Source organism: Dermacentor albipictus, chromosome 2, assembly GCF_038994185.2.
Source record: "Dermacentor albipictus isolate Rhodes 1998 colony chromosome 2, USDA_Dalb.pri_finalv2, whole genome shotgun sequence".
In the NCBI taxonomy this organism is placed as follows: Eukaryota; Metazoa; Arthropoda; class Arachnida; order Ixodida; family Ixodidae; genus Dermacentor; species Dermacentor albipictus.
In genome coordinates, this window is record NC_091822.1 from 129,559,724 (window position 1) to 129,587,285 (window position 27,562).

General features: G+C 45.2%; 1 long non-coding RNA gene across 1 annotated transcript in view; it reads right to left on the reverse strand.

The window, feature by feature from the left end:
- Window positions 1-15,423, reverse strand: part of LOC135912506 (uncharacterized) — a 33,535-nt gene extending 18,112 nt beyond the window's left edge. The window contains exon 1 of the long non-coding RNA XR_010567698.1: window positions 15,292-15,423. This is a non-coding gene — a long non-coding RNA (uncharacterized lncRNA). The remainder of the gene's footprint in view (window positions 1-15,291) is intronic.
- Between the last annotated feature and the right edge of the window lie 12,139 nt (window positions 15,424-27,562).

A 27,562-nucleotide genomic window follows, 5' to 3' on the forward strand; every position in this document is an offset into this window, starting at 1 on the left:
ATAATTGTGACCTGGAAATGAGAGCAAGGAATAATGATGATGATGTGTGTTGTTTTGTGGCGCAAGGGTCAGGTTTGGCCAAAGAGCGCCATGACTGGTGGTAGTGTTAAGGATGTATTATGGAAGATGTGACTTGGCTGTAAAGTGGCCTAAAATAGTCGCTGTAAAGTGCGTAAAATCTACGTGCTATAAAATTATGGCGATGACTGATGACGAATACTATGAACTTTAAAATCCATCGTAAAAGAATGATGCAATGTTTAAAATATTCGAGACTTTAAATTGCTTACAACACTACTGCCTCGCCAGAGCCCTTGAACCATAAGGGCCTAGAGGCATGTGCTATTCAGAATAATTATCGCAGCGGCATCCTCTGGAGAGAGGACCCGCTACGAACATGTGGGGCTAAAAACATGCAAGACAACATCTTTCAGAAAGCTTAGTACTGCGTTGGTGTCAAATAAAGGTTCTGGGCCTAGTAACATTACTGGATGAAGGGGGATGTGCTGGCGGTATGCTACGGGAAAATGTTTCTTTCGTTCAGATTCGGCTTTCCGACACTCCAGTAAGACGTGGAGGACGGTCAGCCTCTCCCCGCATCTACCACAGGTTGGAGGCTCGTTTCCCGTGAGTAAAAAGTTATGTGTGCCGAAAGTGTGTCCTATTCTTAGACGGCAGAATAGGACATCTGTCCGGCGGGATTTTGTTACGGGAGGCCAGAAACCTAATTGTGGCTTGATTACATGCAGTTTATTGTTTGTTTCCATGTCCCACGAGCGTTGCCAGTAGTTCCGCAGTTTTCTGCGCAAGTAGGGCCTCAGATCTGTGACAGGGACTGCTGCGGTAGGATTTACAGAATACGATGCAACTGATGTGGCCATCTGGTCCGCCAGAACATTGCCTTCAATGGCCCTATGACCGGGCACCCAGCATATGATGACATGCTGGTTACATATATACGTTTTACATAGGACGGAATAGAGTTCGTTGATGACTGGGTTTTTGTGCTTAGAAAATGACATCAAGGCCTTCACAACACTGAGGGAGTCCGTATATATAACTGATTTCTGGAGTTGTGATTTATTTATATGCTTTACGGCCGACAGCAGTGCGTAGGCCTCAGCCGTAAAGATACTAGTTTCCGGATGCAGTACGTCGGATTCCGAGAAGGATAGACCGACGGCTGCATAGGACACCCCGTCGTGTGACTTCGATGCGTCTGTGTAGAACTCCATGCAGGAGTATTTGTGCTGGAGTTCCCGGAAATGCATTAGGATTTCAATCTCTGGAGCGTGTTTTGTAACTTGCATGAAAGATATATCACATTGTATGAGCTGCCACTCCCACGGAGGCAGTAGCTTGGCTGGATGCATTAGGGCAAGCTCGAGGAGTGGAACGTGCATTTCTTCACTAAGCTCCCTCACACGCAGCGAGAAAGGCTGTCTTACGGAAGGACGATTGCGAAAGAGTGTAGCATATGTCATGTCATTAATGGTATTAAAACAGGGATGTTGAGGATTTGAGTGGACTTTCAGAAAATATTTTTGGCTCATGTATGTTCTCTGAAGATGAAGTGACCACTCATTTGATTCTGCATATAAACTTTGTATGGGACTTGTTCTGAAAGCGCCTGTGGCCAGTCGGATTCCTAGATGGTGGACAGGGTCCAGCATTTTTAGTGCGCTCGGGGCGGCAGAGTGATAAATCACAGCACCATAGTCTAATCGTGATCGAATGAGGCTTTTATAGAGTTTCAATAAACACTTCCTGTCACTACCCCACGTAGTGTGGGATAGAAGTTTGATTATGTTCATTGTTTTTAGACACTTTTCTTTAAGATGTTTAATGTGGGGGACGAAAGTGAGTCTGTAGTCAAGTATGACACCTAGAAATTTGTGTTCTTTGTTTACAGGTATCTGTTGTCCACACACTTCTAAGCAGGGATCTGGAACCAGGCCTCTCTTCCTTGTAAACAAAACACAAGAACTCTTGTGAGGATTGATTTTGAATCCATTTTTCTCTGCCCACCCTGACACCTTGTTCAAACCATGCTGTACCTGTCTCTCGCAGACGGCGAGGTTACAGGACTTGAAAGCTATTTGAATGTCATCGACGTAGACAGAGTAAAAGATGGCGGGTGGTAATGAAGCACGAGGCGTGTTCATCTTCACGATAAAGAGCGTGCAGCTGAGAACGCCTCCTTGGGGTACACCCGTTTCTTGCGTAAAAGGCCGTGAGAGTGCATTGCCGACTTTTACCCGGAAGGTACGATTTGACAAATAGCTTTTTATTATATTAAGCATATTACCGTGGATGCCCATTTCTGACAGGTCTCTTAAGATTCCGTAACGCCACGTCGTGTCATACGCCTTTTCCATATCGAGAAATATCGATAGGAAGAACTGTTTATGTATAAATGCGCCCCGGATATTTCCTTCAACACGTACGAGCTGATCGGTTGTGGACCGCCCTTCTCGGAAGCCGCACTGATACGGATCAAGCATTTTGCTCATTTCAAGGAAATGGATGAGTCGCCGATTAATCATTTTTTTCAAAGACCTTACAAAGGCAACTCGTGAGGGCGATCGGGCGGTAACTTGCCACTAAGGAAGGATCTTTGCCTTGTTTTAAAACAGGAACCACAATGGCTTCTTTCCATGCAGTTGGGAGGTATCCTGCAGCCCAAATGGTGTTGAAAAGTGTGAGTAGTGTGACTTGGGTATCACTGGGTAGGTTTTTGATCATTTCATACATGAGTCTGTCTGATCCAGGTGCAGAGCTCTTGCATGAGCTCAAGGCAGCTCTGAACTCGGCAATACTGAAAGGGCAGTTGTACGATTCATTTTGTAGACATTTTCCTTTGAGTGGCTTACATTCATCTATTTGTTTATACTTTAGGAAGGATTTCGAATAATGTTTTGAACTTGACACACTCTCAAAGTGTTCGCCAAGTGAGTCTGCCTGATGTTGCAGCGTATCACCCTGTGTGTTTACGAGAGGGAGTGAATATGTTTGTCTGCCTCTAATTCTATTTACGCGGTTCCAGACTTTCGCCTCATCTGTAAACGAGTTGATGTTCGATAAAAACTTTTGCCAACTCTCTCTTCTGGCCTGTCGGCGGGTTCTCCTGCCTTGAGACTTAACTTTCTTGAAGTTAACAAGATTCTCTGCAGTGGGCGAAGCACGTAGCAACCCCCACGCCTTGTTTTGATTCCTACGTGCGACTCTACATTCATCGTTCCACCACGGGACATGCCGTTTGCATGCCGAGCCACTTACTTCACGTATGCATTTACATGCGGCATCCATTATAAAGGCTGTGAAGTATTCCACAGCAGCATCGATTTCTAAAGAACACATGTCATCCCATGATATACTAGTTAAATTTCGGAATTCCTCCCAGTCTGCTGTGTCAATCTTCCACCTTGGAGCCTGTGGTAGATATTCATTTTCTTTAAGTGTTCTTAATAGTATGGGGAAGTGGTCGCTTCCGTAGGGATTATTTGTAACTTCCCATTCGAGTTCGGGCAGTATAGACGCGGAAACTATACTAAGATCTATTGACGAAAAGGTTCTGTTTGCAAGAGAGTAATATGTGGGTTCTTTCTTATTGAGAAGGCACGCTCCAGAAGAAAAAAGGAACTGCTCAACGAGACGACCTCGCGCATCAATACGAGAGTCTCCCCACAAGCTGCTGTGTGCATTGAAATCGCCAAGAACAAGATAAGGTTCTGGCAATTGATCTATCAAGGACTGAATTTGATGTTTGTTTAGTTGGTAATGCGGGGGTACGTAAATCGAACAAATAGTGATGAGTTTGTTCAGCAGGACAACTCGAACCGCTACTGCTTCGAGGGCCGTTCGTAGCTGTAAACATTCACACGCTATGCTTTTTTGAATTACAATGGCAACACCGCCAGATGATGCCATAGCATCATCGCGATCTTTGCGGAAAGTAATGTGCTGTCGAAGAAAATTAGTGTGTTTTGGTTTTAAGTGTGTTTCCTGTAGACACAGCACTTTTGGATTGTGTTTTTGAATGAGCTCTTGCACGTCATCAAGGTTTCTGAGAAGACCTCTGACGTTCCATTGAATTATTTGTGTATCCATATTGGGTGATAATATGTGCTGTGTGTACAGAAACAGAAGTAGTGTTTATGGAAATTACAGTGATTAAATTACAGAGCCCTTTCGAGGCCCTGTAACGGGAGTTTTGCCCTTTCTGGAGCGTTCGAGTGAACCTCGCCGCTCCTTAGGCGCTTGGCGCCCCTGGAGGATAGGTGTAGTGTCCATTGCCTCTTGTGAGGCGCCGGACACCTGCTCTTGCGAGCGAGAAGTCACCAGGGAGAGTCTCGCCTTGGAGGGCAAGACCCCTGCGCCCACCAGCCCGGAGGTCGATGGGGTTCCCTGGGGGATTTGACTGCGCCGGCCGTTGCCAGCGCTGGAAGGGACCTGGGAGGTTGAGGCAGCCTCGGCTGCACCCACCTTCGGGGTCGATGATCCCTTCTCCTCGGTTGACGGAGCAGCGCTAGCTGCAACCGCCGCGGGGGCAGATGGCGTAACTGCCGACTCACTGCTTGAGGGTCGGACAGCCGCCGGAGGCCGTTGTGACGCTGCCCCCTGACGCGCCACATCGGCAAAGGTTTTCTTGGGCAGGTATGATACCCGCCTTCGTGCCTCTTTGAACGAAATATTGTCTTTTACTTTTATAGTTACAATTTCTTTTTCCTTTTTCCATGAGGGGCACGACCGCGAGTACGCGGCGTGATCCCCGTCACAGTTTACACAGTGGAGAGAGTTATTACATGCTTCAGTGGCGTGTTCAAGGGCACTACATTTCGCACATGTTTGGCGGCCTCGGCAGCTCTGCGAGCTGTGGCCGAAACGCTGGCATTTGAAACACCTTAGGGGGTTCGGTACATATGGTCTGACACGGAGCTTGATGTACCCGGCCTCTACAGACTCGGGCAGAATACTTGAACCGAATGTGAGTATTAGGTGCTTCGTTTGAATTTCTTTACCATCCCTTCTGATCTTAATTCTTCTGACATTGACAACGTTCTGCTCACTGAAGCCCTCCAAGAGCTCAGCTTCTGTCAGCTGGAGCAAATCGTCATCAGACACAACGCCGCGGGTGGTGTTCAGAGTGCGGTGAGGAGTTACTGTCAATGGAACATCCCCAAATGACACTATACTGGGCAACTTTTCGTATTGTTTCTGGTCATGTAGTTCTAACAGGAGATCGCCACTTGCCAGCCTTGATACCTTGTAGCCTGGACCAAGGACATCAGTTAAGGACTTGGAAACTAGAAAAGGGGAGATATTTCGTACTTGCTTATCGGATTTTTCAGAGTGGATGACATGATACCGTGGGAAGTTGGGTCTTTCACGACCAAAGAACTTGAACACATCTTCGGTGCGCCCTCTTTTGTGAGGGCGATCAAGGAGGGGAGGGAAGGAACTAGCCATAGAATAATGTAATTTTCGGCGATAACGCCAACCACCCACCGTGGAGCCCTACAAGGGGACGTTACAGGGACTGTAAAAACAGGTCCTGCAAACGCCAGCTGTACGTTATCACTATAACCAAATATGAGATAACCTAGGTTGGTTATTCACACAAGGTTAACCCTTGCTGCCTGGAAAAATTGGAAGTAAACGGAAGCTAGGAGAAGACAGGAAAGGTGGAAAGTGAGAGAAAGACGAAGGCTGGAGGGAGAGAGAGAAGGGAAAAGGCAACTACCGATTTCCCCCGGGTGGGTCAGTCCGGGGGTGCCGTCTGCGTGAAGCCGAGGCCAAAGGGGTGTGTTGCCACCGCCGGGGGGCCTTATAGGTCCGAACACCCGGCATCGGCTCAACCCCCAGGATCCTCTTTTCCCCGGACACGGCTAAGCCGCGCACGGCTACACGCGGGAGGGTCCGACCCTCGTGTGCTCGGGTCCGTGGTGTCGCAACGCACCAAACGCCTGCTCACGCAGACGCCCCTGCGGGGGAGCAAGGAACAGCAGCAGAAGCTGCGAAACCTGCGGTTCGCACACCTTCCGTACCTTTATCAAGGTGATGCACTGTCTGTTCGTGTTTGCGACAGCCCATGCAGTTGCTTTAAATCAGCCTATTTAAGGGCGCTAAATTATGATATTGGTGGGAGCCCAGTCACATGGCATTTTTCGCTTTTCGTGGTGTTTCTTCACCAGTCAGAAAAAATAAATTGAAATTAGTACGTCGCTGAAAACACTGCAGTTCTGTGATATTATGGCTTCCTACAAATTCCAAATTCACCCTTTGATTATTTGTATAGTATATCTGCAGATAGATAATTAATTACAATTACTGAATTAAATCTGAGTAACTAAAATTTGCTTGGTCTACTCCCCTGTAATGGGAACAATATGCACTAGGTTTTCTTCGAGTAACGCAAATGCTCTTTTTTAAGTTTTGGTGCATGATAGTTGGGGTACTCTGCAGGTACGTACGCAGGATGTTTTTTCGGGGGAGGGGGGTCCAACCCAAGGTAACTTTTTTATGCAAATGAGGTCGGCGTATATTTTTACTAGTACAAATGTGAATAACGCCCACCATTCGCCAAAAGATGCGTAAGCCCGCCAAAGAGAAATGAAATAAGGTGCATCTCACAAGTACGCCTGTGAGATACACCTCTCATTTACTTGTCGAATAAGGAATCACTTCAAATGAAATCATGCACGAAGGAATCGTAAAATAAAGCTTGCTATAGTAGAGTACAACTTAAAAAGACAGCAGTATGCAACCAAGGCAAAGGAACCGCGCGGAGTTGTGTTACTCCGCGAGCCAATCACAGAAGCAAACAAAATTTCGTCATGCGGCCTAAGAAAATGTATAGCACCACTTATAAATGTGCTACAGCCACGGAAAGAGCAGCCTTTAAAGCTATTCACGCCATACACGCACAGCTAAACGAGTAGTGCTTAGTAGACGACGCCCGGCGCAGTCGACACTATTTTTGGTTCAGCTTCCAGCCAGTAGCGAATACATTCAAGAGCTTCATTTTAAATATGTATAGCTGCCGACTGGTATGATTATCAATATCTCTATGGGGGCGTGTTAACGAAATGAACTATTCAGACTACTCAAAGCACATATAACCATGGCGTTGTCGTATTATGCTTTGTAATACAAATATCTCAATAAATGTCCATTAGGTGTGTTCACTCTTCAGAAGACATTCTAAAAATTTAAGCACCAACGGTGGTAATTTTCGTTGAAGCTACTTTTCTCGTGCGACGCCTATCGGCAGCGTAATACAGTACATTATAGTGCAATATTGAAGATGAGTTATAACGAATAAAAAGAGTAAGCTCGAAGGCACAGTGGCAAGTGTTTTTGCATGACACTACACTATATTTATTTAGAATTCTTGGGATTCAGTTAACTTTTATGATTGTATTCATAATGACATATGCAGGCATCCTGCTTTTGCTGGTTTTGTTAAAACCACCCCCACTCACACGGGAAAAGGGGGAGCAAAGGTTTCATGTTTTGATAATAGCTGTATTACTAACTTCAGATTAAAAGTAGAACGCTGTGCTTCTTGGAGGCGTAAAAAGTTAAGTACCGTTTGGCGTTCATTGGAGAAACTAAGTGAGAAGATCATGCCAGAACCACATCTTGGTTCTTGAAATTAGAATAAGGTAACAGCACTTTCTTGGACCAGAGAGAAGCACTTTGTGCGCTACTCACATCAACAGGGCAGAGACGATCTGCAACGCAAATGCAAGGCCTTTGACTTCAGCCATGATAGCTTTGGACCGTAGATTTTTTTCGAGCAGCGAAGCGTTAGGCAGCAAGAATTTTCATCCTTTTATACCCTTAACATACGGTAGCAACACAAAACAACTGCATGGCACAATATTTTAAGCAGTGAAATTCTTACAAGAATATAATTATTTTCGCCTACTGCTGCTCGAAAGGGTCATAAAAAAATCTAACATAGAGTTCCACCTAGTGCAGAGGTTTCTCACGAATGTCATTCTTAATAGGTGACGTCAGTGTACTAGCATGAATGTTCAAACTTCAATACAAGTGCATCGAATTTTCAACCGAGTGAGACAGACAGGTGAAGCAGCGCTAGAAGTCGATGCAAAAAAACTGATTTTTATTGCACCTAAAGGTCTCTACATTTCGTCTAGTTCCTCTGTTCGTTTAGTTTAATGATACACTGCACGTACACTCACTTCTTATGGATTCCAGAAGCAAAATTGATGGCACAAACGGCGGGCTGCAGTAGGCTATACTCTACTATGCCAAGTCCAGCGATATATGTACTTAGCCGAGTATGAAGATGAAGTTGCACTTTGACTTGCTTTTGTGCCGGACACAATTTGGACAAAGGAGATTTGTGAATGCATTTTTTTACTAAGAAAAATTCATTGCACCTAGCTATGTGCATTGGAAGCACCAGTGCAATTTTCGTAGTCACCTTGCGAACCATTGTATATATTTTTGTTAAAACGGTGTGAATTTTAAATGAATATCAACACCAACCGCAGCACGAAAGTACGTAAAAGAAGAAATTGTCAGGATCATATTTAAAGACACCTTAACAACAGCCTCTCAACAACATCACTAACTTGTATTGGCATGTGATTTTAATTACGACGTGTAATAAAACGCTACAATATCGTGCACCGTTTCATTTGTACGTCGGTGTCCGTAAGCAATATCCATGCGCGGACTGCAACGCCCTCTGTATATATGGGTGCCACGTCGGCATTCGCTGTGGATCTACAGTGTTTCATGACGAAAATGAGAGACGCACTCTCGTGTACGACCTTGTGGTTTGCCGTACTAAATGCCACGCGGAACGTTAGTGCCCGTACATTGAGTAATGTTGTGGTCTCAACGTGCAAAGGCTTGTTTTTCTGCATCCTATGCCAACGGTGTATATCGGGTTGACAAGATGCCCTAATGATGGAGAAATAAAAGGGTACTACTTGGTGATTCAGGATAACAGCCATCGTCACCCTTGTGAGAATTAAAAGGACGCGCAGGCAGGATAGTCAAAGGTAGCAAAGATTTGAGCTTTAAACTGCTGCCACAAAAAGACAGTGAGAAAGAGAGAGAGAGAAAGCTTGGTGCTGTCCCAGTCACAGCGTATAAGGAACATGTACTCGAAGTCGATTGAAGCAATTCATAATGTTTAAACGCAGCTTATCGCTGTATTCTCAACCTCCCTTCCGGGCACTGCTATGATGACACTTGGTCAGCCTTTCTTTTACATACGTGACAACATAGTAGCCTAACCTGGCATCCAATAATTCCTGTGTAAGCTAGAATCATCTTCCGTCCATTGATCTCGTGGTATTTGGGATCGATTTAAAAGCAGTTTTTCAAGTGAAGCGCAGCACACATGCGAAGTGTAGCAGTTGTCAGTCGACTTGTTTTCTGCTTAAAGTAATATAGAAAATTGAAGCCCTGTAGCCTTAGGCATCAGCGGCTGTCCAAGCAAGGGATACAACTTGGGATGGGGTGGGGTCGTAACGTGACGTTGCCTAAAACTACAGAGGCGATTCGGGAAGCCCTCTGCGATTCACCTTAGATTCCATCAACCTCCACGGCATATCCAGAGAATTTTCCTTTTTCCGGTTGGGGAAGGGGGAGGGTTGGGGCCCGATTAGCTTTCTGAACCCGATATATATATATATATATATATATATATATATATATATATATATATATATATATATATATATATATATATATATCGAATTTCTTGCACTTGAAACTCCGCGTGACCTCAAAGAATTGAGCGCTGAAGTGATGGCGTTATATGAGTATATACAAGGCCTCACAGTAGGATACAGTTGAATTTCACAGTCTGAGTCCTCTCAGTCGTGCATTGCTCCTTTGTGTCATTGTCGCATACTTGGCTATCACTAATACCGCTTCGCCTTTCTACCGGAACTGCAGCCTCTCTCTCTCTCTCTCTCTCTCTCTCTCTCTCTCTCTCTCTCTCGTTTTTTTTTTTCTGTGAGTCTGAGTATAATTGCTACTGCGCATGACGACTGTTGATTGTGATTTCGAGGGGTTACGGCTGGGCCTCATTTCTGTTACTGAGAGAATTATACACTGTTCTCCAACTATCTTGCACCAAAACTAAAAAAAAATAAGAGTATTTGCGTTACTCGAAGAAAACCTAATGCTATCGTTTACAGTAGAGTGGAGTAGCCGCGAGTAATTCTTTCGTTACTGAGATTTAATTCGGTAATTGCATTTCATTATGTAACCTGAGAAGTGCTGTCCTAATTTTCAAAGTGTTAATGTGCCATTTGTAGGCACGCAAAATGACATCTAACTGCGGTGTTTTGAGCAACGCAATAATTGCGCACCATTCTTTTCCGACTAGTAAAGGAACACCACGAAATATGAAAAATATCACGTCACTGCGCTTCCAACTGCATCATAACAGTGCCCTCAAATGAGCTCATTGAAAGCAACGGCACTGCCTGCTACAAACACCAAGAGACAGCGCATCACCTTGACTGTGGTACGGAAGGAGCACCAACAGCAGGTTGTGCGTCTTTGCAGCCATTCCTTCCTTTCATTTCTACGTCACGCGCATTATTCCTCTACCAAGGTCACCTGATCGCATTCATAACAAAGGTCCCTTGATAACGCTGCCGATGCGTCGCTCTGATCATGCACGAAAGGCGAAAAGCAATGTAATAGGCATATATAGAATATTGCATTATCCCGGCTCTGCTTGCAATGCATCGAATATGTGCGCATGACGCTAAATTTTGCGCGAGGAACTTGCTTCGGACCAAAGGCAAGTTACCATGACTGTTTTACTTTTCATGAAAGCGTATACATGCCACAAAAACAGGTTCGTGTGAAAAAATAAGCGCGACACAAGGAGACCGGAAAGCGAGCAGCGTGTAGAAAAAATGCAACCGATGTGTTTAAGAAACTAAATATGCCATTTCAAAGTGAGTCGAATTGGCAATCAGGATGTCTGCAAAAAACAATACAGCATCAGATTTCAGTGTGCCCTTTATATCTATCAATTTTCAAGCTCCGTTAAACACCAGCTGCGGCCTACAGGATGTGTTTGAACAGGTCTCCTATGGCAACTGCGCAGTACTGTGTCCGCTTTATCACATCTTCAGTGGCGTTCTTGATGAGCGACGCCGGATTTTCACGGTGGACATCCGTTATCCGTGGCTTGAACTAATCTGACGTCCGTCTCGACAATGTAAGCACGATATTTCACATAACCGATAAGAAAAAAACCGAGTGGAGAGAGGTCAGGTGACCCACCCGGCCAACTTACAGGCCCGTGCCTTCCAATCTATTGCGCATGGAAAGACCACAAAGCTAGAAGACGTGACAGCGGGACTTCGCTAAGAAACTAATCCACCACTCCTTCAAGTATTTCGTCCACGTAACACTGTCCACTATATGTGCGATCGAAGAAGATGGGTCCGATTATAGCTGAAATGGATAGCGCAAAAATAGACACGGGGTACAAAATAGCGACAAGGGTACGCGCTTGTCCTTGTCGCCCTTGTGTGCCCTGTGTCTACGTTTGCGCAAGCCACTTCAGCAAAGGAATTCCAACTAGCCTGGTCTCTCACCCTGCTTCATTTAATTTCTATCTCGTTTGGCTTCGTTGATTGTGTTAACTTTGCGCTTTGCGCTTGTACTTGTCACCCCTTTGTGCCCCGTATCTACTTTAGCGCTAGCTACTTCAGCAATGGAATACGAAATAGCCCGGTCTCACACCCTGCTCCGATTATAGCACTGGCGTAAATTCCGAACCACACATCGAGCGACCACTGGTACTGGTGCCACTTGCGCTTTACGCAGTGTGGATTGGAATCCATCCGATGGTGTGCGTTTGCAAATTTACCTAGGTGTTTCTGCAAAAATTGGCTTCATTTGGGCACACGATAATGCCCAGAAAGTCCGGTGAAACATCGGCTTTTGTGAGACCCAATTCGAGAAATCTAGACGATTCCGTATGTATCTATTTTCCATGCATTGGTGCTGGTTAAGGTGGTACGAGTGAAATGTCGTCGTTTAGAATCCTCTAAACTAATGACATGGAAATTGGCACCTGGGTGGCCACGTTCCGCACGCTAGCGTGGTGTTTTGAGGTCACAAATGCTAAAACATCCGTGCCTATGCTAGGACTCAAAGATGGAGTCCTCCGCCGCTGTTTCTCGAACCTGCCAGTTTTTCTCATGTTTTCCTTACTTACTGATGATAGTCGATGTGTTTGGTCTACCGCCACACTTGCATGATTCATATGTATATTTCCGGCATTCCTCTTGTTGCTATTTGCAAATCTTAAGGAAAGGATCACGTGTACCTTCTGCTCATTAGAGAAAGACATGGCGATTGGGACGAAACAAACCGCGCCTTTAATCTTTTGCATTGGCGTGGTCATTCGTTTTGTTGTGGTAGGTTTTTTGGCAAAAAAAAGGACATCCGTGCACGTTATTTACGCCAAGACAACAGCCATCACAGCTTGCTTCCAACTAATGACAAATGCGACTCGTAACTTCGGCCGGGGCGGGGCAGACAAGGGACTAGCTCGATGACGACGTTTTTCTTTATTTCCATTATTTCGTTCCGGAAAACACAGAGGCAGCCTGTTAGAGGGCACTGCTTTATGATGCGGTTGGAAGAGCAGTCACGTGGTATTTTTTAAAAATATTTCGTAGGGGTTTATCAGTCGGAAAATGTTAGTACGCAATTAGTACATCGGTGAAAATAGCGCAGGTAGATGTCCCATGGCTGTTCCTTCATATGCCTCTTTGACACTTTGATAATTAGGATAGTACTTCTCGAGTTAGATGATTATTTACGATTACCTAATGAAATCTGCATAAGGAAAAGATTACTGGCAACTATTCCACTGTACTGTAATCAATATGCGCTAGATTTTCTTCAAGTAACGCATTGCTCGTTTTAAAATTCTTGGTGCAATATATTTAATTGGGTCACCCTGTATATATTTATGACCTCTGCATGCAATTGACGATGCTTCCATCCTTAATAAATGTTGTAATTTATTCGATCAGTTTTTTTTTCCTAGTGTGCCACTTGCCATGCGCACCGCGTGGCCTCGATAAGTAGAGACTTTGCATTGCAGTTCTGTTATGTTCACAAGGTAACCTACATGTAGCAGTTGCCTGTAGCACTTGCATGCTTCATGTAGCTATTCATGGATGTATCAGGCTAGGTGACTTTTTGGTGACTTTGATGGATGTATCAAAGTAGGTGATATTATCATCTCCATCATCAACAACAACGTGCCGTGCCACGGGTCAAGTGTTGTGACATATATGCCACGCAGTCTGGATACCTGTGTTTACTCTTAGGTACACGCTGTGGCGCCTTCTACCAAGGTATAAACCTGAAGAATCGATTCGTAGAGCTACACGCGCGGCAACGACCAGGCGACATCGGGCTTAGCAGGCCGCTATGCAGAGAGCAGGACGAGCCACAGCTCGCCATTAAAATTGAAATTGCAATTGAAATTGAAGTTTGTTCAAAATACACAGTACACAGGAAATGGAAAGTACACAGGAAATGTTGTACAGGACATGTGGATCCCTAGCTCAAGGCTAGTTGGAATCCATGCTAGTTATTAATTCACAAACTTAACATCAATACGAAGAAGTATAAGTAAGTCATATATACATAAACATTCATTTAAAACACAAGGCAGGGTACGTGTGTTAGCTACGAGAAACCCACAGAAAGGAATTTGTGTTTAAGTAAATTATACACTGAAAGTGAAAAGGGTAAACATGTGTACACCATCCAGGTGAAAACTATGCAGATAATAGTACTGAGTGATAATGGGATTTCACTGATAGTGAAAAACATTTTGCTTTCTTTACTTCTGCTGGTAAGCTGTTCCATAGGAGTGCTCCAGTGTTGCTTAACGTTCGCCTTCCATATACAATATGCATTTTTGGCAAGAGAAAATTTCCCTTAAGCGCGCTGCGTGTATTGCAGCTGAAAAGTCTTCGCGCATCGAAAACGCACTTCCCTTCAGCTTGAGACCGGTGGTCTAAATAACTTTGAATCTACTGAACGCTGCAATAAGTAATCGAATTTTTTCTTCGCGAAATGGGCCCAACCTATGAACACGTTCAAACGGCGAGCTCGTTGCAGCCAAGCCGAGATGCTCAGAACAGAAATTAACTTCTTACTGCTAGGCGCGACCCAATCTTCTTCTCGGCTTTAGCACGCTAAAAAACCGCAATTTGTTCCGTCAGTTACAGATTTCCGCATCGTAACTCAGCGTAAGAGAACGCACGCGGTCACATATTTCACGTAACTGAGTAATGGGAGAAGCAAATCCGACGGGATTGACCGTTAGCTGTTTCTAGTGATTCAACTCTTTCAAGGTGTAGCCTGAGCTTGCTTTTCGTGGCCTCTTATTTTTCTTTAACATACTTCGTTTCATTAGGCATGTTAACTTGCCCAACATGAAGTCTGCGAATTGTTTCTAAAACAGGCTCAAGTGAAGGCGTAGTCATGTTTTGTTCTGGCCTGGGATTTTCGACCACATCACCCGAAAGAAACAAAGGTACGCGTATTAGAGAGCGACAAGCACTAGACAAAAGCAGAAATGCAGACATCAATCTTTCACATAAATCTTGTGGGCATGACACCGCGAAAATAGTTGCTAGTTTTTATATAAGGAGCACCCTGCAGGCAATCAAACTGCTAGTACAACAGTGCTGAAATTTTCATAATGGCAGCGGTGTCGTGCACAATATGGCCGGCCTTGGCTTGATTGTTATATCCTGTGACGGAAGCGTTGATAGTTGACGTGAAAGATGCGTTCTGCCAGTCGTTCCCTTGAATGGTATTCAAACGCAGCCAACTTTGGTGCATCGCAAACAAAAGGGACCTCCTATGAACGAAGAGATCATTGGATTGGTCTGTTCAGAAAACCCTTCGGGCGGCCGCTCGATGCTTGCGTCGACAGTTACGCGAATTTGACGTCAGGATATTGGAATAAAAACATATGGGAATAGTTTTATGTTATAGGGCCCCATATCTGCAAAATTAGGGGCCTTAATATTGATGAATTTATCAATTATACACCTTGCTTCTTACGCTCGAGCATAAATTTGGTTCCGTGAAGTGTAACGTGATTTACTTCGCCGATCACGCAAACGCGAGCATACAAAAATATATTCACCATCTCAAAGTAATAACCGGGCAGGTAACGCCACCTAGTTACTCCCAGTTTATTTAACAACGATAGAAATTGGTCTAACTACTTACATGAACGTAACGGCAACCGCAAGAAAAATTAAAATTGTTGTTTTAAACGCTGCCATCGTATTGTGAAATTGCACGTCAGAGAATCAGAGTCGTTGCAATGGCACTGGAGTGAGCATGAATTTTTCAAGCTTTTATAAGGCCACAGCATGTACTTTCGTGAACCTGCTTGCTACAACACTTTCAATAGAGCAGGAACATTCATCAACGACCTGTTTTGCTAAATCTGCAAGCAATGTAACTATCTTACCACGTAAGACAATGAGGTAAAGTCTTTGGACAAAGGTGGAGGTGCAAAGTAACACTGACAAAGCAGGCGTGCTAAAAGTGCGTGCGGCGCATGGCCATCCATCATGGCTGCTAGAAAAAATACAAAATCGTTGACTGCGCGTCCCCGTCGAAGCAAGCCCAATTTATTCGTACTTTACTGTCCACGGCTGTTGAAACAGGTTGCGATAGCGCTCTTACTTACGAAGCATCTGTTTTTAGGAGACATTGAGGGTGACCTCATTGGTAGGCACTGAAAAAGCACAGCGGTCTTTCAAAAGAGTTGTGAACAATCCCGCAGGTAGCATACGCTTCTTCGAACACTTCAGGCAAATTTTGCCATCGTGCGCGTATCGTGGAGCTCACTTCTCTCGCACAAACGCTCCCTTTTTAGCAGGTGCCTGCTTCTCGCTCTATTGGGGACTCTTTATTGCATAATACAGCAGATCCTCATACGCGGCTGCTATTGGCCAATAGGGGACATCACATGAAGAAGGGTGTTCACATCAGTGCCCGTCTGGCTACTTTTGCTGTGTATATTTATTGGCGACGTTTAATAAAAAGGCTGATGTAAGCAAAAACCTGCTTTTGAATTCCCATAAGTTTACACACTTCCGGAAAAGCCGACAATCCTCAGCTCGCACTGGGTCGCGGCCACCTGAATAAGAATTAAACTTTGGCTACCCCTCTTGTTGAACGGGCAGCCGTCAGGTCTCGCTTATTTCGACTAGTTTTGATCATCCAACGGGTCTTGAACCACGCGAAATTAGAGCCCAGACAACGCGCACGTTGGTCAGCGCGCGCTCACTCCTGGCCGCTCCTGGTTATTACTATGAAAGTTACAGCGCAAGAAAAACAGTGGACGTAGGGAAGTAACACACACCACACGCGCCTGCGGTGTTTATGTTCGTTTTCTACGTGCAATGTCTCTCTTTCGCTCTAAGTTTTCTATAATGCAAAACCAACTTGCCCCCCTATCTATCCCACGGCTCCGGGTTAGACGCATTCGCATTGGACTACTATCTGCTGACCGAGCTTGTGCAGGATATAGCCTGCCTGCATCATGCACGTGGCAAAGCCAGAGCTGAGCATATAAGCGTGAGCGGGCACTCACGCCCTGTGGTGCACAAAGGAGACGCTGCGCATGCGCACTACAGCTGCATACAGCTGCACTCTGGTACCTAGCGTATATACTGCGGCCGCCGCGGGTCCCTGCGGCGAGTTCGTAGGCAGAGAGCACTGCGGCTCCCTGAGGACAACTGCGCTTTTTTACGTTTGTCGCGTCGTATGCGCCACAGTCGGAAGTAGCGGTGTCTACGTGAAATTGCAAACCAAATTTGAACTGCGTGCCACGGTGACGTTCAGTAGGCGGAGCGTTGTGGACGCGCCCCACTCCACTGTAGCCTTGGCAATGCAAGGCATTGAAGAAGGAATGGGAGCGCAGCCATAGAGATCTTAGTTGACCTATGAATGCCACCTATTCCTTTGATTGCATTTAAGTACTTCTTGCGGCGAAGTATTTCTAAAATGGCCTATTTTAACTTCAAATGCAATTCCGGACTTCGATAAAAGGTGGTTGAAAGCCACTTTCAATCTTCTTCCTGCAGATGTCCATACCTGGTGTTTATGCGATTTTAAATGAACTTTCTGTTTCGTTCCAAAATGTGGCTTGGGTGCATCGTTGCTTGAACCTATACTGCATTCTATAACTAGTAGTTAACGCTGTAGTGGCTAGATAGACTTCTTGCAGTCGCTTCGTTGGCACTTCGGTGCAGTTAAATGTTTTTTGACCCCAATTGTGCGCAACTGTTTTTTATATGGGCACAGTATTGAATGAAACAAGCTTTGATCCTTAGAAATATGCACACGTCTTATACGGCTGTTAAAGCGTTGTTTTAGACCACTTTTATTTTTGTTCTTTGCCAGCTTTTACTTGTAACCCGTAGCGAGGAGCCTCAAGTGCAGGCTCGTGCGAACAGGCGCTGTCGGCGCGCAGCCAAGCATGGACGGAACGCGCGGAGTGTTAACCTTTTCTTGACTGAACTTCTTGCGTAGCTTAGGCAGCCTTGACCGCTATGTATGCAACGGAGTATAGTTATACGAGCGAAAGATCGGTTAAACATGGTTAGACACAGTTTTTTATTGATTCTTCCTGGCGAGCAATATCGGCAGGGCTCAGACTCATCCTGGCGCCTGCGGCGAAAGGTTGCCGCACGCGCACAAGTGCGTGCTTCATCCATGGCGAGACTGAGCGACCAAGCACCGCCGAAGCAGCTGTAATGGCGCGTTTATAGTCCGACGTCATTGGAGAGCGGGCGGGAGTCGCTCGATGCCGGGCGCATCGGAAGGCGTTGGCAATGTCCGGTTACGTTGGCTGCGCCAGTGCACAGAACCATCGGTCGAACTATAGACGCTGTTCTCGCTAATGTCACGTAACGTGTGCGCGCTCACGATACGTAAGCCGGAATATATTTGGCACTTTAAACCCTCGCTTAGTCACGTGATACACAGCGGCGGGGCTCGAGCGAGGGCAGATGCGACGACTCCACAGCGGATCGATTGACATAAGGTCACAACTCCACACGTGCGCGCCAGCGCCGAGATTGACCTCGGCAGTTTTACCGCGAGGAGTGCAGCGTTCGCTCTAAAGGCGTGGTACTACATACCATACGCGTGAACAGTATAGGGAAATTTGAAATCCCACAAGTAACGCCAGAAGTAAAGAAAGCCTTGCGAGCTATGCAAAGTGGAAAGGCAGCTGGAGAGGATCAGGTAACCGCAGATTTGATTAAAAAGGGTGGGCATATTGTTCCAGAAAAAGTGGCCACCCTGTATACGCAATGCCTCATGACCTCGAGCATACCGGAATCTTGGAAGAACGTTAACATAATCCTAACCCATAAGAAAGCGGATGACAAAGACTTCCAAATTTATAGGCCGATCAGCTTACTGTCCGTTGCCTACAAAGTATTTACTAAGGTAATCGCAAATAGAACCATAAACACCTAAGACTTCTGTCAACCAAAGGACCAGGCAGGATTCCGCAAAGGCTACTCAACAATAGACCATATTCACACTATCAATCAGATGATAGAGAAATGTGCGGAATATAACCAACCCTTATATATAGCTTTCATTGATTACGATAGAACGTTTCATTCAGTCGAAACCTCAGCAGTCATGGAGGCACTACGGAATCAGGGTGTAGAGGAGCCGTATGCAAGAATACTGAAAAATATCTATAGCGGCTCCATAGCCACCGCAGTCCTCCATAAAGAAAGCAACAAAATCCTAATAAAGAGATGTGTCAGGCAGGGAAATGCGACCCCTCCAATGCGATTTACAGCGTGTGTACAGGAGGTATTCAGAGACCTGGATTGGGAAGAGTTGGGGACAAGAGTGAATGGAGAATACCTTAGTAACTTGCGATTGGCTGATGATATTGCCTTGCTTAGTAACTCAGGGGACCAATTGCAATGCATTTTCACTGACCTGGAGAGGCAAAGCTAAAGGGTGGGTCTAAAAATTAATGTGCAGAAAACTAAAGTAACGTTTAACAGCCTCGGAAGGGAACAGCAGTTTACGATAGGTAACGAGACACTGGAAGTGGTAAGGAAATATATTTCCTTAGGGCTGGTTGTGACCATGGATCCGGATCTTGAAACTGAAATAATGAGAAGAATAAGATTGGGCTGGGGTGCATTTGGTAGGCATTCTCAGATCATGAACAGCAGATTGTCATTACCCCTCAAGTGAAAAGTGCATAACAGCTGTGTCTTACTAGTACTCAAGTACGTGGCAGAAACCTGGAGGCTTGCGACAAGGGTTCTACTTCAACTGAGAACGACGCAATGATCTATGGAAAGAACAATGATGGCTGTAACGTTAAGGGATAAGAAAAGAGCAGATTGAGTGAGGGAACACACGTGAGTAAATGACATCTTAGTTGAAATCAAGAAATAAGAATTTTGCATGGGCAGCACATGTAATGAGGAGGGAAGTTAATCGATGGTCATTAAGGGTAACGGATTGTATTCCAAAGGAAGGGAAGCGTAGCAAGGGCGGCAGAAAGTTAGGTGGGCGCATGAGATCAAGATGTTTGCAAGGAGAACATGGCCACAATTAGTACATGACCGGGGTAGTTGGAGAAGTATGGGAGAGGCTTTTGCACCGCAGTGGGCGTAACCAGGCTGATGATGATGATGATGACTACAGAGTTAATAAAGGGCCCCTCACCAAACCACATTTAAGATTGGATTGACACGCTACAAGTTGTTACATGCCCTCTGGCGATTGTTCTACCACAATAAATTTACAAATCAATTTCAAATTTTTTTCATTAATGGTCAAAGTTCCATGATTTCAGGAGGGGGTGTCACCGCTAACATAACGCTCTCTCCACTTGCCACGTCTTGCCTCCGCAAGCGAAATTCCTTCCCTGCGTTCTGCCATACCGGATCTCGGGGATCGCGCAACCCGTACGTCACATGCTCTGCGTTCGCTTTCTTTTACCTCCATTTTTTTTTAAGCGAAAGCTGTACTGGCTGCGAACTTGCGATTTCGCTTTAGCGGTGCTCCGAAGAGGCATATGACGTCACAACGCCCACCTCGCCACGGATATTTCTCTCTCTCTCGCTCCGTAGTCCGCACTGCGCATGCGCCACTAGTAGCACGGGCACAAAGTGCTCGGCGGCTGCACAGCCCCGCGCCTTTCCGCGCAGCCGTTTGGTTTGACGTCACTCCACATTCCTCGACGTTGCACTCGTCTCCGTCCCTTCGCCAACAGCGTTGCATGCCCGATAGCATGTCGGAGGATTCAAAAGGAGAGCTCGCGGGCGCCGCAACCCAGTTGAGGCGGTAGTATGGACGGCGACAATTCTGATAAGCAGGAAGGGGCTTGAAATCGACATTGGAACGAGATGACGAGGAAACCAATCGCCCAGGAAACGGACGATCAGCGCGCCGAATGACTGGCTAAACGCCGCAACATACATTGTCAACCAGACTAACCTGGACTTGCAGTAAACAATAACGAAGGCTAACCATGCTATGCCTTAGCTTTCGCTACGTATATCCTGGCATAGCAGATCTAAGCCACTGCCAATATTTTATACGCGGCGCACTAGTGGCACACCGCTGACCGCGTCGCGTACGAGCAGTTACATTTCAACATATCTGGCTGAAGGTTGTTAGAGGCTCCGGTTACCGGCCTGGTGAGCTACCGGGCGTCAAGGAGGAAATTTTCTGAGCTCTCCACAAAGCCGATGGCGTAAAAAAAGTTCGTTCATGTTTGTGTCTGCATTTGTAAGCACTGGAGTGGTATTCTGCAAGTGTCCACCTAGCGCAATTTCTATTTTTGACGCCGCTTATTATCTCTTGAGGCAAACAGGCTATGGACACTTGTCTATTTCTCGCTGTTGTCCCAGCTGAGCCAATCGACATTTCAGAGCCGGAATGGACATGTCCACTCGGCGGACATATAGAGAAAAAAACCCTGTGTATTTCCCTCAGTCTGGCGAAAGCGACTCGTCGTTATACATTTTTAATGCTTAATTTTTGTTCTTAGCCGGCTTGTTAGTCTGGTTGCAAGGGCGCCGGAGAAAGAGTATCGTTCATTGGTTTCCCTAGCGACGCGAGGGACCTACTAGCCAAGTAAAAACGGTGCATGCCACTTCGTGACCATCTGCTTTACATTTCACTGGAAACACGTTTGCAAAGGGAAAAATTATTTTGATGCCGAAGTCGTTATTCATTATTGTCGTGAGCACAGTGCGCATAAATGCTGCGTCACAGCGATTTGAACGATCTAAGCTGAAATCATGTTGGTGCGGAAGCATCAAGCGACCCATTGAGCAAAAAGGCCGGCGTCTGTCGTCTGGACAAGCAAAAAAATGGCCCACAAATTCGCATTGGCTGCGACGCCAAATCACGAGCACTCCACGAGGCAGCAGAGCAGCTGAAAGGGAGCACCTGCTGCCGAGAAAGAATTCCAGGTGTTGCGTTAAGGGAGGCGGCATCGCCGGCATGCGCTTTCACTTTCACTCTCGCAAGCCCGTGTTATTCGCGCGTTCTTTTTTCCGCACAAGCTCTCACCTGCGTGCTAACTTCGCCTCAGTAAAGCGAAATCAAAACGCGCCGAGCCAGCCAAGAGTCTCAACGTGCTCTTGCCCGCGAATTTAAAACCACTCAGGGTCCTTCAAATGGGCAATAATGCTTTCGCAATCGCGACGGATCAGATGTGTTTAGGCGTCCTTGGATTCTTTTTCTTCTGTATTAGTTGGCAGATTGCTTGTCTAAGCTGAAAGAACAGCCTGTTTCAGTAAGACGGTATACTCTATCAATAGGGTAGCTATTTGCAGTAAACGTCTAATAAGTGCTTCTTGAAGGGCAACCACATGCGTTTCCGTTAGGCCATTAGGTTGTGCTGCAAAAAGATGCGTATCATTCACGGCTGGGAATTACTATTCAGTGAAGCCTTAAATTTCCCTGCCGTGACGTAGTTGTAAACTCAAGAAAATGAGCCAAGTGAGGCTGCTTATTTTCCTCTGACGTCTGCTTCATCTGTGTTATTACTATAGTGTTTTTGATACGGCGTGGCCACTGAGTTCGAACGCCCTTACGCTTATAAGTGCAAGGTCGCGGGTTTCGATGCTCTCTCCAAAGCCGTTTCTCACAGCCCACCTTTGAAAAGCCCCATCAATAACTACAAACATCGCGAATAGTTGTGCAGACTGAAAGCATCAATTTTCATTTCTTAACTGTGCATATACTGCTTAGAACGTAAATTCGTTGTTTACGTGCCGCTGTAGCTTGGGCAGGGTACTTGGCTCTTTCCTCTTAATAAGTAATTGAAACGCTGTCATAAAAGGACAGATAGAAAGAAGTGAGCGGTGAACCTCTATCCCGCGAGAAGGCTGACCGGAGCATTTCGTGCAATGCGCATTATGCAGGACAGGTCCATCAATAATACTGCAGTGTATCACTTAAGCACAAGCACATAGCTTGAGGCGAAACGCAAAATAGCATATAGGACAATATAAGGGAATGAAGACACGTGCTTGCGTTAGCTCACGTGCCATTTCCAGTTTTTTATCAAGTTATGAAGTACCAACTAGCCCACCAATCTGTTCTCAAAAGCACATCGCATGCTACATTATTTTGCCTAAAGTTCCTGATGCTTGTTCAGTCTAGACACATGCTTAATTAAATGTGGCGGTAGCGTCCCTTCTTCTGACATACACATGATCGTGCTGTCAGGAGACGCCAGCGCGGCAGGTTACTGCCCGATGATTCTGATAATGATTATGATGATGTTCAGGCCGACATTTATTGAAATCCACAACTCACATACAGGCTGACTTCATAATCAACAATTGAAGTGAGAGGTAAGGCACCAAGAGAGCTAGCAGACCATCTTTCACCCGTAAAAAACAGTTGAATAAAAAAATCGGCAAAACATAAAAGTGTCAAGCTCAAGGAATGACATGGCATTCGCTGAATTATCAAAACTGTTATACAAGAAGTAAGGGACATACCAAAGTATTACGTAGAGAAAATTGAGCAAGCAGTAAAATATAGGTGCAGCATGAAATCAGTCAGAAGAAAATTTGGCATAGGAGAGGAAACATGTGAACAGTGAAAGATAAGCACGGATCTGCCATCAGCAATTGCGATGATATAATAAATTCAGCATAATGTCTCCGACCTGAGCTCCATCAAGAGCAACTGCGCCACCTTCATTGGAAGTAGTTATTAACAGAATACGCATGCTCCTTGTATAACTAAACAAGAAACAATACATGTGCCAGAAAAAGCGAGAGCAGGAGGTGAAACAAGGGTAGATTTAATCAAAATAGAGGTGATAATATACTTGCAAAGCTTGTTGCCCTTTATAAGCAGTGCGTCAAGACTCACGTCTACTCGAGAGCTCGACGAATACTAGCATAGACGAATACATAAGATGGGAGGCGCTAAACGTTGAAGAATCACAGACCCATTAGTTTGTTTGAGCACTGTTGAAATATATACAAAGGCGATTTTCTATAAAATTACAGCAAACCTTGACTTCAATCAAACAAGAATGCAGGATGGCATCATGGAAGGGTATTCAACAATACGTCACTTCCAAGTAATCAGACGTGTAATTAAAACCGTCAGTGCCCTTCCACTCTGAAAAAAGCTCACCAGCGAAGCTGTGAATGTGGGCCCCTTGACGACAAACTGCGCCTCCGCCGCGGGTCGGCGAAGCATTGCACAGTCTTCGGGATCGGCCCATGTATGGGGAGCGCTTGACGCTCGCTTCACCTCCGCCGCCGGTCGCCCCGGCATTTCACTATCTGCGGTTTCGGCTTACGTATGGGAATGCTTAATGTATGCTTTACCGCGGCCGCGGGTAGGCCTGGGATTGCACTAGCATTGAGACGAGCCTTCGTATGGGGACTGCTTCACGCCTGCTTCACCTCAGCCGTAGGGCGGCTAGGCATTTCACTATCTGCAGGATTGGTCCACGTATGAGCAATTGTTGGCCTTTGTCCACAGAGACGAGACCCAACACAACCTAGAAATAAACAGCGTCACTTTGAAATTTGCTAACAGAACCAAAGTCTCTGAAGGACTTTCATTGATTCCATAGAGAGCGCAGCATGCATACGTCAGTATCTTGCCAAACATCTGCAAAAAATGCACAGATACCTTAACTCTCCACAAGAAAAGCGGAAAAGTATCTATAACGAAAGGGGTCAGAGAAGGGGACACAATCTTTCAAATCCTATTCAGTTCATGTTAAGAAAAAGTATTAAGGCTATTAGAGCGCCAAGGAGTTGTAGGAATGTTGAATAGCGGACATTTCCATAACGTATTTGCATATGACAGTGTCCTGCTCAGCAATGCTCCGGAGGAATAGCAACAAGTTCAGGACTTTCCTCGAGAAAGTGTAAGTGTAGGGTTCGTAGTAAATATGCAGAAGGGACTGAGCTAACGTCAAATATCCGAGAAAGATAACTGAAATTCTTGATCGGCAATTAGCATCTACAATGTCTGTGCATGAAGACATTTATTTAGGTCAATTACCGACAGCGAATCCTGATAACGGGAAGGAAATTTACAGAAAAATGAAAAAGGGGTTTAAGTGCATACAGCAGGCCGCACCAAATCATGACCGGGTTCTTGCAGCTATCGTCCGACGTGTGCACTCCTTCTATTATGCAATACTAACTTATCGGGCAGAAATGAAGCGCACAACAAAGAAGCTTGAGAACAAGTTAAGGACATAGCAGTAAAGGAAAAATTTATTCTCATTTTATTAGAATTTGTAAGTTTTATTGTTAACACTGCGTGCGGAATAGATTTCTTTCTACTATTTTGGAGGGTATTCATGTCTATTTCATCGGCTACTTACAATCCAGCAATGCTGCATCCATCCTTTCTCTTTAATTGTGTGAAGCCTTATCTAGAAATAGGGCACATTCCTACTACTTGTCTACAAACAGGATGATTCGATGAATCTATTTCAATGTTTAATGCATGCATTTCTAAAGGCAGTCTACTTTCTGCGTTCATCTAAGCTAAGTATTATCGTAGTTCTGTTAGACAACGCACTCGTGAGCAGCTTGTACAACGCTGAAAATATTTTACCATAGCTACAAATAATAAATAGTTAACTTCTCCATTCTAGCGGTTTAAAATTAGGTTGGCAGTATTCTCAAACTCCCATTACTTACATGTGCGTCAAAGCGTGGCTAGGTTTTCGACATCATTCTACCCCATGTACACCCATGAACAAAAATATACTAAACAGGGATTGCCCGGTAAACCTATTTTTTGCAGTGCCTAGATGCAACTTGAAATTAAAGATTGTAGACTAACTCAGCATTACAAATTTTCTAGTGCGCTCATAAGCTTTTGTTTATGCGTGCTAATTATGAAGAAGTCCTGTTTCTTCAGCGAACCTGTCATCCGTATAGTTGCGCTCACAGTTGAACAATAGGGAACTTCAATCATCATGGTATGTACAATAACTTTTATTTACCGTACAGTAAATTCCACCTCAGAGTTATCTCATTTGAGCTTTGGAATTGTTGACAGAAGTGTACAAGGAGATTAATCTGGCACCGAACAATGCCTCTGGTGCCAGCATTGCGTGCAGAATTTCATTTCCTTTATATTGAGACATTTCATGAAAGTCTTCGAGAATACCTTCTGCTTTCAAATAATATGGACATCAGCAGTTATTTTGCTTGTGCTAAGTGCATATATTCAGGTTATGCGGTTATCATACTCGATATACAATGGTCATTGTTATTCTGATGTTTAGTCTTTGAAAAAAAGCCTCTTAAACAACAGTGACGTCGAATCCCCTCCTTCTGGTTTCATGTTGACCACCTGAAATGTAGCCGGCCATTCGGCCGACACCTGTGATGATGCATGACGTTGGACGCAATAATTGTAAGGCTTTTGCTTTTTCTGTTCAATTGCTGTTAGTAATTGTGATCAAGAAATTGTATACACCATAAATCAAAAGGAGCTCAAGCTCCTTTGTACTGTATTACGATGGAAGCTGCGCACTTTAAACGGATAACAAAATCTGTCGCGCTGTACTCAAGTGGTACCTTCTCCTGTGGGACATAGAACATTTCAACAATGAGAGTTACGCTAAACTAAATGAATTCTAAACAAGGAAATATTCATCCGTTCTCGCTTTTATATCAAATTTTCTTATCTAATATGGAATAACTGACAAAACTAGAAACCAACGCTAGAATTCTTTCGCCATAAAGCAGCCACGGCTCATGAAACTATTTTGTATTTTCGTTAGTAATAAATAGGAAATTTGGCGTGATCTGCGGCTTTTAATAGCTCCTTTTCTTGAGTAAACATTGCGTAACATTTTCAAAGCGAATTCGTGTGGAACTGCTAGCTCAACATGCCGGTTCACTGGCTCCGAGCATGGATGCAACAGGTGCTTCGCGCATGCACGTCTTGCGCTTCAGCGGAATCGTAGTTTTAATGCTGCGCTGCGCTGCGCTAAGCACGCTAGCAGTCCTACACGTCACCTGAGCATATGCTCAAGTAAACCCAAAAATAACCATGTTCCTCGGTTAATTGTTGGGCTAGAAAAATGCATGGGAAGCTGGTCCACTGGTATTGTTTCTGGGCGCCTTCATTTCTTAGCAAAATTTACTGAATACGATGCACCTGCAAATTTTTCAACTTTGGACAATGGGCTGCAGGCTATGCCTTCAATGACAAACTATAAGAAGAAAAAGTGACACCGAGAAGACAACACCGACGTTTCCAGGGAGAAGCGAGATAGCTGCATTGTGCAAAGATTGTCTCCGGTGCACGGGCGTGGGCCTGAGACGGCCAGGATCACCGTGGCCAAGCCTTCAACCACGATGGCAGCCCCAGCAATACCGATTGTGCTTCAACAACCGAGAGAGCAGTCTTCCTTCCGCGGAGCTTCAAAGAAGGATCCGGAAAGCTGGCTCAAGACTTTCGAAAGTCTATCACCATTCAACGACGGGACCTGAGGATAAGTTTCGCCATATGTACTTCTCATTGGAAGATGCCATGGGGACATGGTTCGAGAACCGGGAGTCAAACCTCACAACGTCTGACCTTCTCTTCAGTAACTTCCTGAGGGCCTTCACGAACACTACTCGAAAAAATTATTGCGGGAGTTCAATTTGAAGGCCAAGTGCCGGTACCCAATGATAACTTTGCATCTTTACTGAAGAATTGAGCCATCTATTTCGCCACCCCAACGCGGAACTCTCCGAGGCGAAGAAAGCTCGCCAACTCATTCGTGATGTGAAGGAAGAACTTTTCGCTGGAATGACATGACACCAACTGAAGACACTCGAAGAGTTTGTTCGAGACGCCGCCATATTGGAGAAAACACTGAAAGGAGGAACCGACAAGTTGACCACCGCACGAGTTCAACAAACCACAACGAAATTCAATTACTGGGCACCGATGACCTGCGCGAGAGCATCAGAATAGTAGGGCG